Source organism: Scyliorhinus torazame, chromosome 11 (assembly GCF_047496885.1).
Source record: "Scyliorhinus torazame isolate Kashiwa2021f chromosome 11, sScyTor2.1, whole genome shotgun sequence".
Taxonomy (NCBI): Eukaryota; Metazoa; Chordata; class Chondrichthyes; order Carcharhiniformes; family Scyliorhinidae; genus Scyliorhinus; species Scyliorhinus torazame.
In genome coordinates, this window is record NC_092717.1 from 182,416,514 (window position 1) to 182,433,761 (window position 17,248).

Consider the following 17,248-nt stretch of genomic DNA (forward strand, 5'->3'; position numbering starts at 1 on the left):
ATCCTATTCATGTATTTGTCAAGATGCCCCTTAAATATCACTATCGTCCCTGCTTCCACCACCTCCTCCGGTAGCGAGTTCCAGGCACCCACTACCCTCTGCGTAAAAAACTTGCCTCGTACATCTACTCTAAACCTTGCCCCTCTCACCTTAAACCTATGCCCCCTAGTAATTGACCCCTCTACCCTGGGGAAAAGCCTCTGATTATCCAGTCTGTCTATGCCCCTCATAATTTTGTAGACCTCTATCAGGTCTCCCCTCAACCTCCTTCGTTCCAGTGAGAACAAACCGAGTTTATTCAACCGCTCCTCATAGCTAATGCCCTCCATACCAGGCAACATTCTGGTAAATCTCTTCTGCACCCTCTCTAAAGCCTCCACATCCTTCTGGTAGTGTGGCGACCAGAATTGAACACTATACTCCAAGTGTGGCCTAACTAAGGTTCTATACAGCTGCAACATGACTTGCCAATTCTTATACTCAATGCCCCGGCCAATGAAGGCAAGCATGCCGTATGCCTTCTTGACTACCTTCTCCACCTGTGTTGCCCCTTTCAATGACCTGTGGACCTGTACTCCTAGATCTCTTTGACTTTCAATACTCTTGAGGGTTCTACCATTCACTGGATATTCCCTACCTGCATTAGACCTTCCAAAATGCAATACCTCACATTTGTCCGGATTAAACTCCATCTGCCATCTCTCTGCCCAAGTCTCCAAACAATCTAAATCCTGCTGTATCCTCTGACAGTCCTCATCGCTATCCGCAATTCCACCAACCTTTGTGTCGTCTGCAAACTTACTAATCAGACCAGTTACATTTTCCTCCAAATCATTTATATATACTACAAAGAGCAAAGGTCCCAGCACTGATCCCTGTGGAACACCACTGGTCACAGCCCTCCAATTAGAAAAGCATCCTTCCATTGCTACTCTCTGCCTTCTGTGACCTAGCCAGTTCTGTATCCACCTTGCCAGCTCACCCCTGATCCCGTGTGACTTCACCTTTTGTACTAGTCTACCATGAGGGACCTTGTCAAAGGCCTTACTGAAGTCCATATAGACAACATCTACTGCCCTACCTGCATCAATCATCTTAGTGACCTCCTCGAAAAACTCTATCAAGTTAGTGAGACACGACCTCCCTTTCACAAAACCGTGCTGCCTCTCACTAATACGTCCATTTGCTTCCAAATGGGAGTAGATCCTGTCTCGAAGAATTCTCTCCAGTAATTTCCCTACCACTGAAGTAAGGCTCACCGGCCTGTAGTTCCCTGGATTATCCTTGCTACCCTTCTTAAACAGAGGAACAACATTGGCTATTCTCCAGTCCTCCGGGACATCCCCTGAAGACAGTGAGGATCCAAAGATTTCTGTCAAGGCCTCAGCAATTTCCTCTCCAGCCTCCTTCAGTATTCTGGGGACTTATCTACCTTAATATTTTTTAAGAAGTAGAAGTAGAAAGAGAGAACGTAGAGTTAAGGAGGAGGTTGGCAGCAAAAGACGGAGAGGTGGATGAAGCCAAAAGGGCACACCAGTCTTGTCTGGCGCACTTAAGCAGCTTCCAGTTCCAGTATGAAAAGGCCTAGCAGGCCACGCAACGTGCAGTCCTGGTACGAGAAAAAACCGATAAGCAGGTAGAGGCATTGCAGAGGCAGTGTAGTGACCTGAAGGCAGCACTCCATGCTGCCACTACGGAGCAAAGACAAAGCTCACTAGACCACGCAAAGTGCCGGAAGCAGATTGCAGAGCTGCAATCTCTGCTTTCAGTTCAAAAAGGATTCCAGGAAACCTTTGGAGCAAAATTAGATGAGGAAGACGGCCCTGATTGGGAAGAGTTAAATGAGACAGCGCAGAGATATGTTCAGGGAACATGTACGCAGGGAAAGCCCCAAAAGAGAAAAGCGCCCCAACCCCCCACAGAGCAGATAGTTCAGGCTCCAATGAACCCAGTCACCACCCACCACACAGCCACATCGGACGATACAGAATTTCTGTACACCACCCCCTTAACAGTGACCCAATTACCAGACGCGTGCGAGAAAATCACTCAGTTCCTCCCCACCTCAGACGCCCACCACTTCTTTGCCGGAGTAAAGCAGCAGGCGACTATGTACAGCCTGGACGAGCGAGAGCATGTAAAGCTCATAGTTTTGAGTCTAGACCCTTCGGTCGTAGCAGCCCTTCCCGACCCACAGAATGTAGGAGGAGGCACCCTTGCAGAAATGTCCTAGACGCGATCGGGTATAACCGGGGTGACCCCGTAGAAGGCCTCAATAAATGCAGACAAAAGAAAACCGAGCACCCCACAGCGTTTTCTGGACGCCTGTGGATCCACTTTGCAGCAGTTTTTGGAGACTTAGACCGTGCCCATTTGTCCCCAGACAACATGGCCAAATGGACCCGCACCCTTATCTCCCATGCCACAAGACCAGGACAGAAAGCATGCGCGAATTATGATCCCTCAGAGGAGGCTCATAATGAGAAATGGGTCGTAAAAAGATTGTCCCGCGCCTGGGAGCAGTCGGTACAAAACAAACCCGCAGTTAAAAATACCGAAGAAAAGCAGGCAGAAGCAGACATACAGGCAGTTACAACACACCAGAACCCCGCATGGGTAAATGAAAGCAAGAACAGCCCCCCACAAAAGTCACAGGAGTGTTACAACTGTGGCCATTGAGGACACTTTGGAAGAGAGTGCAATACCCCACGAAAGCCACAGAGAGCCCAGCAGATGGGCACTCTAAGTAAGAATAAGACAGAGCCCATACATAGTGTGAGCACCCGTTCAGATCAGACGGACCTGAACGGAACGGACTGACGGTGTTCGGGCTCCCCCAGTTGGGTCTGCGACACCCTTTGGGATAGGTCCAGACGACCGGTAGTTGCAGCGAAAATATGGGGACAGCCCATTGAGTTTCTCTGGGACACAGGAGGGTTCCGCAGCACAATAAATTCCTCCACCATGTTGCAAAAGGACACGTGGCCCACTACAGCCACCATCTCCCTCAGCGGCTTTACAGGCCACTCACAGCAGGGACACATCACAGCCCCTGTACCCATTCAAATCGGCAACATCACCACCAAGCACCCCATAGTTTTAGTCGATCTGCCCCACACAGCAGAACACATTTTGGGCATAGACTTTATGAATTCCCACAATCTATCCTTTGATCCAGTCAACCAATGTGTCTGGAAAATGGCAAAATCTGCAAGAGCCCCCGCAACGCTCACAATAGGTGAATACGCCAACAAAATTAGCGCAGTAGGCAAATTTTGGTTTAACCCGACTACAATTAGCACGGACAAGCAGGTTAGGGCAGTGTTACAAAAGAACAGGACAGCATTCGCGACCCACAAACACGACTGTGGCCGGATGACTGGTTCAGTACAAATCACAGGACCTGACCCTAGACCCCAAAAGCAGTATGGATTTCCCCAAGAGGCAGAGGGAGAAATCTCAAAGGTAATCAACAGCTTATTAGAGCAGGGCGTACTTAGATCAGTAGCCTCTACTAATAATGCCCCGATTTGGCCAGTGAGAAAGCCCGATGGATCATGGCAACTGACCATCGATTACCGGGAACTCAACAAAATCACCCCCGCAGCAGCCCCCACAGTAGCCACAAGTCCCGAGACCATGCTCAAAAAGGGACTCAATTCCCGATACTTTACGGTTTTGGACATCAGTAATGGACTCTGGTCCATTCCATTGGCAAAGGTGTGCCAGTACAAATTTGCCTTCACCTTTAAACATCAACAATACACGTGGACATGCCTGCCACAAGGATTCCACAACTCGCCCTCCATTTTCCACCGACAGCTGGCAAATGGTTTAGCCAAATTTTCTCGCCCCGAATGTCTGGTCCAGTACGTAGACGACCTACTACTGCAGACAGACACCAAGGAAGAGCACATCGAGCTTCTGTCCGAACTCCTGGAACTCCTACAAGCAATTGGATGTAAAGTTAACCCCAAAAAGGCCCAGATTTTGGAAAACAGAGTGATATATTTGGGTACAATTAGCATGCACGGTACACGCGAGATCGAGCACAAAAGGATTGACTCGATCGCTAAATTGCCCCTTCCCCAGAAAGTTTCAACCCTCCGGTCGTTTTTAGGACTGGTTGGCTACTGCCGAAACCACATTGACGGTTTCGCCAGCAAGGCAGCACCCCTCTGAGACCGCCTAAAGAAAGGAGCCCCGTGGCTCGTTGAAACAAGCACTCATAGCAGCCGCCGCACTACAAGTTCCAGACCCGCTTTCCGCCTATGCCATAGAGGTGGCAAGCACAGACCGCACCCTTTCGGCCGTGCTCCTTTAGGAACGGCACGAACAGTTAAGGCCCGTGGCTTACGCCTCCAGAGTTTTAGATGCTGTGGAGCAGGGATTGTCAGCCTGTGAAAGACACCTGCTCGCAGTTTTTTGGGCAGTACAATATTTTTCTTACATTACTGGACTGAACCCCAGCACAATCCTCACGGAACACATCCTCACCCAACTTTTACTGGACGGACGACTCAAGGTCGGTACAGTTAGTCAGATCAGAGCAGCTAGATGGACCCTTCTTTTGCAGGGACGGGACATCACTGTTAAAAGGACAAAGACCCACACTTTTTTAGCTGATAACCTACAGTATCCCGGATATCCCCCATGAATGTGAACTTATCTCTCCACACCACAACACAGGCCCCATTATTGCAAAAACACCCCCCAGAAAGATAGGTAGTTCAACCTAGAGCCCCAAGCACACAGACTAGTGTGAACCCATAAGGATATATGTGGATGGATCTTCCACAATATTAGAAGGGAAGCGCATAACAGGATGCAGTATTTACGTCGAGAACGCGCAGGGACGTGCCCTAGAAGAAATAGCAAAAAAACTTCCAGGACACCTAGGCGTGCAGGCGGCAGAGCTTGCGGCCATCCCATACATAGTGGAACACCCAGATTCCTTCCCCAGCCCAGCATGCATATATTCGGACAGCCTCTATGTCTGCAACAGCCTTACGGAATTCCTACCCCTATGGAAAGCAAGAGGATTTGTTTCCGCAGACGGAAAACCCTCCCTTCAGCCCCATTGCTCCGTCACATTTTAGAGCGAGCACAGAACAGGACTTTTGGGATAGTCAAAGTTCGAAGTCACCATCGTTCCTCCCCCCCTGGAAATGTAAAAGCCGACGCACTGGCTAAAGCAGGTTCCAGGCATGGATATTTTTGGACACCCCCCAAAAGCGCACCAGTGAATGCAGTTCAGGTCTCGCAGACTAATATCGAGGATTTAGTGCAGGCCCAGAAGCAGGACAGCAATCTCAGGGAGATTTTAAAAGGAAACTATGCAGCACCCTACGAGAGGTTTAGAAATGCTCTGACCACACATGGCGGTGTGGTGTTAAAAGACACCCTTTATGTGGTTCCTGAACAGGACAGGAATCAGCTCATTTGTTTGTTCCATGATGGTCATGGACATCAGGAAATCGATCCCACTACAGCCCACCTCAGGCAGCTCCGCTGGTGGCCGAATTTAAAGGAAGATGTAACTCACTACGTTGAGAATTGCCTTATCTGTGCCCAGAACAACCCGGACAGATACGCCAAAAAGGCTCAGCTCAGTCACACCCGACCCGTTAATGGCCCCTGGACTAACCTCCAGATTGATTTTATAGGACCATTGCCCCCTTGCAGGAATGGTTATAAATATGTACTCGTGGTGATAGACACGTTTACAAAATGGGTGGAAGCATTCCCATCCAGAACTAACACGGCAAAGACCACAGCCAAGAATTTAACCCACCACATCTTTACGAGATGGGGACTCCCCTGCATCATTGAATCCGTCCACGGTTCCCATTTTACGGGACGTGTCATGAAGAACGTCCTCACGATATTTGGCATTACCCAAAAATTCCACATTGCATACCATCCCCAGTCGAGTGGTATCGTGGAGCGCATGAATCGGACCCTAAAATCCACCCTCAGAAAAATGGTCCAGCAAAACAGCACCACTTGGGATTCGGTCCTCCCTTTTGCGCTGATGTTTTCTTCGAAACACGGTTTCCACACCCACAGGTTACACTCCACACACCCTCATGACCTGACGCCCCATGAAAGGCACAGAATTTTTATTAGGATTAGATTTGACCAGCCCCGAAGTGATGGCCCTCACACACGAGAAAGCAGTAGAACAATTAGTGGCGAATGTTAAAACGGCTCAGCTAGCAGCCGCAGTGAAATTGGGCACAAGAAAGAAACAGAGCAAGGCCTGTTTCGATAAGGTAGTGCATGCAACTGAGTTCAGTGTAGGACGGCAAGTCATGCTCTCCGTATACAACCCCAGCACATTCCTGTCACCGAAGTAGCCGGGTCCGTACTCCATTGCGGACAAAGTCAGCCCTTCCGTCTACAAAATAAAGTACCCCAATGGAAAGACTGCGTGGTTCTATATCAACCAGCTGAAGGCATATGGGACACAGTCTAACCACGCACATCACGTCATGCTCGACGCAGCAGACCACGCCCCGCCCACAGCCAACGTAACCCTACCCTCCCCCAACACGTCCAGCCCAGCCACGGACAGAATCTCGACTCCACCCCCGCAATATACACTCCGCCTCGGAATGCCCACAGACAGCAGTGACAGCGACAGCGACTGTGACACAGACAAAAGCCACAGCACACCTCCCTACTATCCCCATGCAACAGGACCCACACCCAGCGAATCTAACCACGATTTGAGTGATCCCTTCATGATCCCTTTCCTAAACAAACCCCACCACCGACCACCGACCTACAATGACGACCCCGATTCCGTCCCCACAGAACTAGACACCACCTTTTGGATTGGATTGGATTGGATTTGTTTATTGTCACGTGTACCGAGGTACAGTGAAAAGTATTTTTCTGCGAGCAGCTCAACAGATCATTAAGTACATGAGAAGAAAAGGGAATAAAAGAAAATACATAATAGGGCAACACAACATATACAATGTAACTACAAAAGCACCAAGATAATTCGTAGACTCGTCCGGAATGACGAGAGCGATCCCAGATCACACCATGCAGCCCTATCAGCCCTGATACACTCGAGAGTTTGGCATCCGGGAGAAGATGATGACTTTGAGTCTGACTCCCAAAACAAGAACCCCTTTGCGACCCTGTTCGCAACCGATAACTGAGGTGTCCAGATGATGTTTTAAAAGGAACCGCTTGGGAGAAAACGGTATCCTTTCTGATGGAACCTGCAGCATGTTTGATGTTGTTTGTACTTGTTCTGTTAAATGTTATATGTTAGACCGGAATTTTTTTTTTCACGCCACCACCCTTCTGACGCCCACTGGCAGTCAGAGTAACTAGTTTGGCCAGACGCTAGTTCAGTGGAACTAGTTTGTCCGCAGAGAATGTCCCAGATGCCAGTTCAGAGGAACTCGTCTGTCGACTGAAACACAGACCCCCGTTCGTAACTGCTCTTCTGGTTCAAAGGAAGACCCAATACGGCAGCCCCCCACGATGACTACATTTCTTGCCCGTTCTTGTCGGTTGCTCAGGCAGTGGAGAACGGCATTGGGACCCGCCCTGCCTGGGAACCCCCCTCTGGTCAGCTAAGCTCTGGTAGGGCACACACGGCATTGGTCGCCGTCTTACCCGGGGACTCCATCCAAATCTTACCCGTCGCGGCCCATACGCACCTCATTTCGGCAAGCTTGGTTCAAAAAGTTTTGTTTTGTTTTCAGGTAACCCTTAGGTTGCCAACCCTCTGCTATTTACATCCTCAAACATTTGGATGGTAAACCGCACAGTCTGCGAGACGGCTCGCACTGGTTCATTATTTGTAAGTGTGTCTTGTCCTGAAATTCGGTTTTTGGAAGAAAAAAAAATGAGGGAGACACACATAGTGACCAATTATAAAGGGAGTAATTGGCACTAAAGGACAGACAGGCTATCATACGAGATATTAAACCAAGATAGTAACAGACACTATGCTTGATCCCACAGAACTCCAGAAGCTCCAGGACCAGAGAAGAGAAGAGAAGTGAAAGAAGAAGAACCATGAGGACATCCTCCGCATTGCTCATCGTTATCATGGACATTTGGTTGCACGCGAACGTGAACCCCCTGACCTCAACTCCCCCAGCCGTTAATGATTCACTTCCCCACAGTACCCAGAGCCCAGTCACAAGCGACACCACACCATCTTGGTGTGACAGGTTTATAACCTGGTATTCCCTGTCCTACATGATAGAATCCCTACTGGTATTGGCGATACTCTGCTGCATCGTGCAGACTATTCATCTGAAAAAATGGAGAAGGAGAGCCTACCGCGGTCGCACCCCGGTATATAGGATCAGATCCACTATTTTCGGATATGACCAGACCCCCGACCCCCGCGATCTATAACAAAGAGCATTCGTTTGCGTTTTATTGTTGTCAATAAAGAAATGTTCATGAGCAATTGTACAATCCTGAGCTTGACTGCCAAGCCAGAAACATGTGTATAATACTGTTATGATTTGTTTGTATGGTTTAGGAAGTTAGTGTGATGAAATGTTTGAGTGAGTGTAGTTTATTAAGGATAGTTAGAGGTTCCGATTTTCTTGTTTTGTAATGCATGTCCCTGTTTGACATAGCGCCCCTCAGAATTGTCAGTTAAAATTTTTTTTCATAGTTATGGTCAGTGTAGAGGCCATAGGAGAGTGCTCGCCGGGTCAGGGAATGAAAAACAACACAGTTATGTGATCCTTCACGCTTCGCGTTAGGATCCCAAGGAGGGTGTGTAGCCACCTGGGTTGGCCAACTCCCGACGTAAAATGGAGGACAGCAAAGGCTGCAGGGAAATTCTGCCAACACAGGCAGAAACTAGCAGGTGCAAGTTTACTGTGTATTAAACTCTGCAAAAGCCCAGACAGCATCGATACAAGCAGCCATCTGCATAATAATGTAGCAGCCATCTACATACTATTGAGCGATCCCCAGGTACAATCGAAACATTTGGGATAAACAGAGCCAAGCCAGTCTGGAGCCAATAAAGCCAAGCTACTCCCCAGCGCCAGCAGGAGCCAACACAAAAGAGGTTAACGGATACCTCAAGACCGCCCATCGATCAGGGAACCGCTCCAGTATTGGAGAAATCGAACCAAGCGATTGGAACAAAGTCCAATCACTTGGAACCAGGTACAGGGTCCGCCCCGAAAGGCGGGAAGCCCCTGGGGACTATAAAGTTAAGGCCCCAAGTTCAAATCGTTCTTCTTGACCGGGTCACTCAGCAACGCGAACCAACCCTTGAAGGTGACCGGTGCAGCGGCCGCCAAAATCCAGTAAGTCTTAAGTCAACGCTCGCTACGAGATAGGCGCTCCTAGCTACCAGTCCGTACCAACTTCGAATCCCGCAGACTCAGAACCCGAACGAAAGGCCATTTGTTCCCCTGACCTGGTGGGCCAGTCCGAAGCTAAGTATAGGCCTGTTAGTTGTAGAAGTAGCTTAGAAGTAGAATCTATGCATGAGTAGCGATTACTGTGTATAATAAATGTGCTATGATTTGAATCTTACTAATTGGTGTATTGAGTTATTGATCATTACTTGAACTTGAACCTCGTGGCGGTATCATAAAGATACCTGGCGACTCGAGATCAAAGGTTATAAAACAGAGCCAATTGAACCAACCAAAAGTTAGCAACAAACTTCAGATCAAAGTGTGTCAGGATTTCAGATTTCAGTAATGCCCCTTTAGCTGGTCTGACAACCTTCTCACACTGGTCCACCCATTTCCATTTTCTGTTTTGACACAATAAAGTTGTGTAAAGGCTTGAGAAAAGTTGCTAGATTACGGATAAACCTTCCATAATAGTTCAATAAGCCCAAAATTGAGCGAAATTGATTTAGGTTTTGAGGTGCAGGTACATCAGTTTACTTTTGAAGGAGATTTGTGCAGTCTCTTACGTGTCCCAGGTATTCAATAGAAGATTTGAAGAATCTTTTATCTCTGGACCGTAGCAGATACATTTTGATGGTGTGCTTCTTCATTCTTTCCAGTAACTAAGATATTGGGCGGGATTCTCCGTTGGCCGTCTCCAAAATTTGGGCATGCAATTTGGCGGAGAATAGCTTCCGACGCCAAAATCACGGCAGGTGCCCGTTTGACACCAAATCGCGATGCTCCGTCACCTCGAAAATGGCATCAATGCGACGCATGCCGCGCGTACTTTAAACACCGTTTGCATATTAACATAGATTAACATAGCATTTACAGTGCAGAAGGAGGCCATTCGGCCCATCGAGACTGCACCGGCTCTTGGAAAGAGCACCCTTCCCCAAGGTCAACACTCCACCTGATCCCCATAACACAGTAACCCCACCCAACACTAAGGGCTCACCCACAATGCTCCGCCTCCGATGAACCGAGTTACCGACGTCGTGGTCCACACGTGCTCTCAAAGAACGTGAACCTGGCGTGGTGGCTACTGAGGGAAAGTGGCTACGGAAAGTGTCTAGCACCACCATATTTTGACAACAGTCGTGCCGCTGGCCGGGAGGGGGGCTGGGGAGAGTAGTGGGGGGTGGCCAGGAGGTGGGCTGTGGGTTCAGGGTGGATGAGTACACAAGAGGATCAGTGGTTATGGGGAGAAGGCAGGAGAATGAGGATGAGAAAGCATCAGCTATGATTGAATGGCCCCAGCCCACCCACCAGCTGGATGGGTGCTCCAGCACAACATGTACCATCTTTCCGGCCGCGATCAGTGAGTGTGTGGGGGGTGTATTGTTTATGCGAGGCTGCAGCTTGTCAGCCCTGCGAGCATCCATCATGGACCCGGTGAATCCCGCAACGTTTTTCATGGGTCTCGATGGTGTTCTATGTGGCAGCGGTGCTAGCCCCTCACCGGTCGCGGAATCAGTGTAGGTGCGGCGCCGATTCTACTGTCATAGATGTCCATGGATTCTCCGTTGGCGTCAACACATAGTCACAGAAACGGAGAATCCGGCCCATTGTCTAAGTAGCACTGGACTCTTAGATTGCTTTGCATTTGATCCATGGCACATTGGAATAACTCAGGTGCGAACGTGATGCCAAATGGAAGTCTTTTATCTCTGAATAGTTCTTTATGAGTCAAGATTGTCAAATATTGTTGTGAATCTGGATCCACATTTATCTGGAGATAAACTTGACTGAGGTCAACTTTACTGAAATTCTGGCCTCCAGCCAACCCAGCAAATAAATCATCAATTAAAGGCTGAGGGTACTGCTCTGTACACAATATCGGATTGATGGTGGCGGTAAAATTATCACAAAGGCGTACCGAACCATCTTTCTTCATTGCAGATACTATCAATGTGGCCCAATCACTTACATTATTTTTGATTTGGTTTATTGTCACATGTACCGAAGTACAGTGAAAAGTACTTTTTCTGCTGCCGAGGGAACGTAGGATCTTCTCTAATTCTGCCTTGACCTTAGCCCTGATGGCATATGTCACTGACCTAGCCTTTAAGCATCTTGCTTAATTTTTGTCCTTAATCTTCAGTTTCACTGAGATCTCTTTCATGCTTCACAGCTCTCCATTAAAGAGCATATTTGTTTAAAATCTTCGGTAGACCTGCTTCGGACTCCGATATGAGATTCACCTCGGCCCAGTTTAGCTTGATTCTCTCCAACCAGGCTCTCCCCATCAGGGCTGGACAGTTACCTTTAACAACACCAGGTTAAAGTCCAACAGGTTTGTTTCGATGTCACTAGCTTTCGGAGCGCTGCTCCTTCCTCAGGTGAATGCAGAGGTCTGTTCCAGAAACACATATATAGACAAATTCAAAGATGCCAAACAATGCTAGGAATGTGAGCATTAGCAGGTGATTAAATCTTTACAGATCCAGAGATGGGGTAACCCCAGGTTAAAGAGGTGTGAATTGCATCAAGCCAGGACAGTTGGTAGGATTTCGCAGGCCAGATGGTGGGGGATGAATATAATGCGACATGAATCCCAGGTCCCGGTTGAGGCCGCACTCATGTGTGCGGAACTTGGCTATAAGTTTCTGCTCAGCGATTCTGCGTTGCCGCGGGTCCTGAAGGCCGCCTTGGAGAACGCTTACCCGGAGATCAGAGGCTGAATGCCCTTGACTGCTGAAGTGTTCCCCGACTGGAAGGGAACATTCCTGCCTGGTGATTGTTGCGCGATGTCCGTTCATTCGTTGTTGCAGCGTCTGCATGGTCTCGCCAATGTACCACGCTTCGGGACATCCTTTCCTGCAGCGTATGAGGTAGACAACGTTGGCCGAGTCGCACGAGTATGTACCGCGTACCTGGTGGGTGGTGTTCTCACGTGTAATAGTGGTATCCATGTCGATGATCTGGCACGTCTTGCAGAGATTGCCATGACAGGGTTGTGTGGTGTCGTGGTCACTGTTCTGAAGACTGGGTAGTTTGCTGCAAACAATGGTTCGTTTGAGGTTGCGCGGTTGTTTGAAGGCAAGTAGTGGGGGTGTGGGGATGACCTTGGCAAGATGTTCATCGTCATCAATGACGTGTTGAAGGCTGTGAAGAAGATGACGTAGTTTCTCCGCTCCGGGGAAGTACTGGACGACGAAGGGTATTCTGTCGGTTGTGTCCCATGTTTGTCTTCTGAGGAGGTCGGTCCGGTTTTTCGCTGTGGCGCGTTGGAACTGTCGATCGATGAGTCGAGTGCCATATCCCGTTCGTACGAGGGCATCCTTCAACGTCTGTAGATGTCTGTTACGCTCCTCCTCGTCTGAGCAGATCCTGTGTATACGGAGCGCTTGTCCATAGGGGATGGCTTCTTTAATGTGTTTAGGGTGGAAGCTGGAGAAGTGGAGCATCATGAGGTTATCCGTAGGTTTGCGGTAAAGCAAAGTGCTGAGGTGACCGTCCTTGATGGAGACGAGTGTGTCCAAGAATGCAACTGATTTTGGAGAGTAGTCCATGGTGAATCTGATGGTTGGATGGAACTTATTAATGTCATTGTGTAGTCGTTTCAGTGATTCTTCGCCGTGGGTCCAAAGGAAAAAAATGTCATCGATGTATCTGGTGTATAACGTCGGTTGAAGGTCCTGTGCGGTGAGTAGATCCTGTTCAAACTTGTGCATGAAGATGTTGGCATATTGGGGTGCGAATTTGGTCCCCATGGCTGTTCCGTGCGTCTGGATGAAGAACTTGTTGTCGAAGGTGAAGACGTTGTGATCCAGAATGAAGCGGATGAGTTGCAGAATTGCGTCTGGAGATTGGCAGTTGTCGGTGTTGAGTACTGAGGCTGTTGCAGCAATGCCGTCGTCATGGGGGATGCTAGTGTAGAGTGCCGAGACGTCCATTGTGACGAGGAATGTTCCTGGTTCAACTGGTCCATGGGTGCTGAGTTTCTGTAGGAAGTCCGTCGTGTCGCGACAGAAGCTGGGCGTACCTTGTACGATGGGTTTCAAGATGCCCTCGATGTAGCCAGAGAGGTTCTCACACAGCGTCCCATTGCCTGAAACGATAGGGCAGCCTGGTGTGTTGGCCTTATGTATTTTCGGGAGGCAGTAGAGATCTCCAATGCGGGGAGTACGTGGGATGAGAGCACGTAGGGTGCTCTCGTACGAACGGGATATGGCACTCGACTCATCGATCGACAGTTCCAACGCGCCACAGCGAAAAACCGGACCGACCTCCTCAGAAGACAAACATGGGACACAACCGACAGAATACCCTTCGTCGTCCAGTACTTCCCCGGAGCGGAGAAACTACGTCATCTTCTTCACAGCCTTCAACACGCCATTGATGACGATGAACATCTTGCCAAGGTCATCCCCACACCCCCACTACTTGCCTTCAAACAACCGCGCAACCTCAAACGAACCATTGTTTGCAGCAAACTACCCAGTCTTCAGAACAGTGACCACGACACCACACAACCCTGTCATGGCAATCTCTGCAAGACGTGCCAGATCATTGACATGGATACCACTATTACACGTGAGAACACCACCCACCAGGTACGCGGTACATACTCGTGCGACTCGGCCAACGTTGTCTACCTCATACGCTGCAGGAAAGGATGTCCCGAAGCGTGGTACATTGGCGAGACCATGCAGACGCTGCGACAACGAATGAACGGACATCGCGCAACAATCACCAGGCAGGAATGTTCCCTTCCAGTCGGGGAACACTTCAGCAGTCAAGGGCATTCAGCCTCTGATCTCCGGGTAAGCGTTCTCCAAGGCGGCCTTCAGGACCCGCGTCAACGCAGAATCGCCGAGCAGAAACATATAGCCAAGTTCCACACACATGAGTGCGGCCTCAACCGGGACCTGGGATTCATGTCGCATTACATTCATCCCCCACCATCTGGCCTGCGAAATCCTACCAACTGTCCTGGCTTGATACAATTTACACCTCTTTTACCTGGGGTTACCCCGTCTCTGGATCTGTAAAGATTTAATCACCTGCTAATGGTCGCATTCCTAGCATTGTTTGGCATCTTTGAATTTGTCTATATATGTGTTTCTGGAACAGACCTCTTCATTCACCTGAGGAAGGAGCAGCGCTCCGAAAGCTAGTGACATCGAAACAAACCTGTTGGACTTTAACCTGGTGTTGTAAGACTTCGTAATGTGCTCACCCCAGTCCAACGCCAGCATCTCCACATCATGACCTTTAACAACGTGCAGGGACAAGTCTGCGGTCTGTCCGTTTCGCTGCTCATTTATATCGAAACATCCCCTCAACTTCTCCAGTATATGTTTCAAGTATTATCTTTGAGGGTTTTAAGGTGATATGCCATAGTTTCTCTTGATAAACATTTCTGGTATCAATGAAACGGCTGCGTCAGTGTCCACCTTGTTATGGGTCCGGGTTTACAGAACCCCAAAGTGTTTCATGGAGTTCAACCGACCCACAACTTTTAATAGATTGTGGTGTGGGAAGCACACGGCCTACTCTACAGGTGTAATACAGCACTTATGGACATTGTAAACAAAACAATGTTTATTCTATGAACTCAACTATGAAATGTGGAGCTTGTTCAAGGAACAGCTGCTGCGTGTCCTTGATAAGTATGTACCTGTCAGGCAGGGAGGAAGTGGTCGAGCGAGGGAACGGTGGTTTACTAAAGTAGTTGAATCACTTGTCAAGAGGAAGAAGGAGGCTTATGTAAAGATGAGAAGTGAAGGTTCAGTTAGAGCGCTCGAGAGTTACATGTTAGCTAGGAAGGACCTAAAGAGAGAGCGAAGAAGAGCCGGGAGGGGACATGAGAAGTCTTTGGCAGGTAGGATCAAGGATAACCCTAAAGCTTTCTATGTATATGTCAGGAATAAATGAATGACTAGGGTAAGAGTAGGGCCAGTCAAGGACAGTAGTGGGAAGTTGTGCGTGGAGTCCGAGGAGATAGGAGAGGTGCTAAATGCATATTTCTCGTCAGTATTCTCACAGGAAAAAGACAATGTTGTCGAGGAGAATACTGAGATACAGGCTACTAGACTAGAAGGGCTTGAGGTTCATAAGGAGGAGGTGTTAGCAATTCTGGAAAGTGTAAAAATAGATAAGTCCCTTGGGCCGGTTGGGATTTATCCTAGGATTCTCTGGGAAGCTAGGGAGGAGATTGTTGAGCCTTTGGCTTTGATCTTTGTGTCATCATTGTCTACAGGAATAGTGCCAGAAGACTGGAGGATAGCAAATGTTGTCCCCTTGTTCAAGAAGGGGAGTAGCGACAACTCCGTTAACTATAGACCCAGTGAGCCTTACTTCTGTTGTGGGCAAAGTCTTGGAAAGGTTTATAAGAGATAGGATGTATAATCATCTGGAAAGGAATAATTTGATTAGAGATAGTCAACACGGTTTCGTGAAGGTAGGTCGTGCCTCACAAACCTTATTGATTTCTTTGAGAAGGTGACCAAACAGGTGGACAAGGGTAAAGCAGTTGATGTGGTGTATATGGATTTCAGTAAAGCGTTTGATAAGGTTCCCCTTGGTAGGCTTTTGCAGAAAATACAGAGGCATGGGATTCAGGGTGATTTAGCAGTTTGGATCAGAAATTGGCTATCTGGAAGAAGACAAATGGTGGTGGTTGATGGGAAATGTTCAGCCTGGAGTCCAGTTACTAGTGGTGTACCACAAGGATCTGTTTTGGGGCCATGCTGTTTGTCATTTTTCTAAATGACCTGGAGGGCGTAGAAGGATGGGTGAGTAAATTTGCAGATTACACGAAAGTAGGTGGCGTTGTGGACAGTGTGGAAGGATGTTACAAGTTACAGAGGGACATAGATAAGCTGCAGAGCTGGGCTGAGAGGTGGCAAATGGAGTTTAATGCAGAAAAGTGTGAGGTGATTGATTTTGGAAGGAATAACAGGAAGGCAGAGTACTGGGCTAATGGTAAGATTCTTGGCAGTGTGGATGAGCAGAGAGATCTCGGTGTCCATGTACATAGATCCCTGAAAGTTGGCACCCAGGTTGAGAGGGTTGTTAAGAAGGCGTACGGTGTGTTATCTTTTATTGGTAGAGGGATTGAGTTTTCGGAGCCATGAGGTCATGTTGCAGCTGTACAAAACTCTGGTGCGGCCGCATTTGGGGTATTGCGTGCAGTTCTGGTTGCTGCATTATAGGAAGGATGTGGAAGCATTGGAAAGGGTGCAGAGGAGATTTACCAGAATGTTGCCTGGTATGGAGGGAAGATCTTACAAGGAAAGGCTGAGGGGCTTGAGGCTGTTTTCGTTAGAGAGAAGAAGGTTAAGAGGTGACTTAATTGAGGCATACAAGATGATCAGAGGATTGGATAGGGTGGACAGTGAGAGCCTTTTTCCTCGGATGGTGAATAGCATGAGAGGACATAGCTTTAAATTGAGGGTGATTGATATAGGACAGATGTCAGAGGTAGGTTCTTTACTCAGAGAGTAGTAAGGGCATGGAATGCCTTGCCTGCAACAGTAGTGGACTCACCAACATTAAGAGCATTTCAATGGTCATTGGATAAACATATGGATGATAAGGGAATAGTGTAGAAGGGCTTTAGAGTGGTTTCAAAGGTCGGCGCAACATCAAGGGCCAAAGGGCCTGTACTGCGCTGTAATGTTCTATGTTCTATGTTCAAGTTAACCTTTTAAAAACAAACATTGAATATCTTAACACCCATTACTTCAAAGATAACCCCAAAAGACTACAACACTAAATAATCCTTCAAACTGTTCCTTTAAACATCCAAGAGACTTCAAACCTTCAAAAACAGACATGAGGCTACATTCACTATATTTATAGTCTTTGGATTGCAGACATCAACAGAC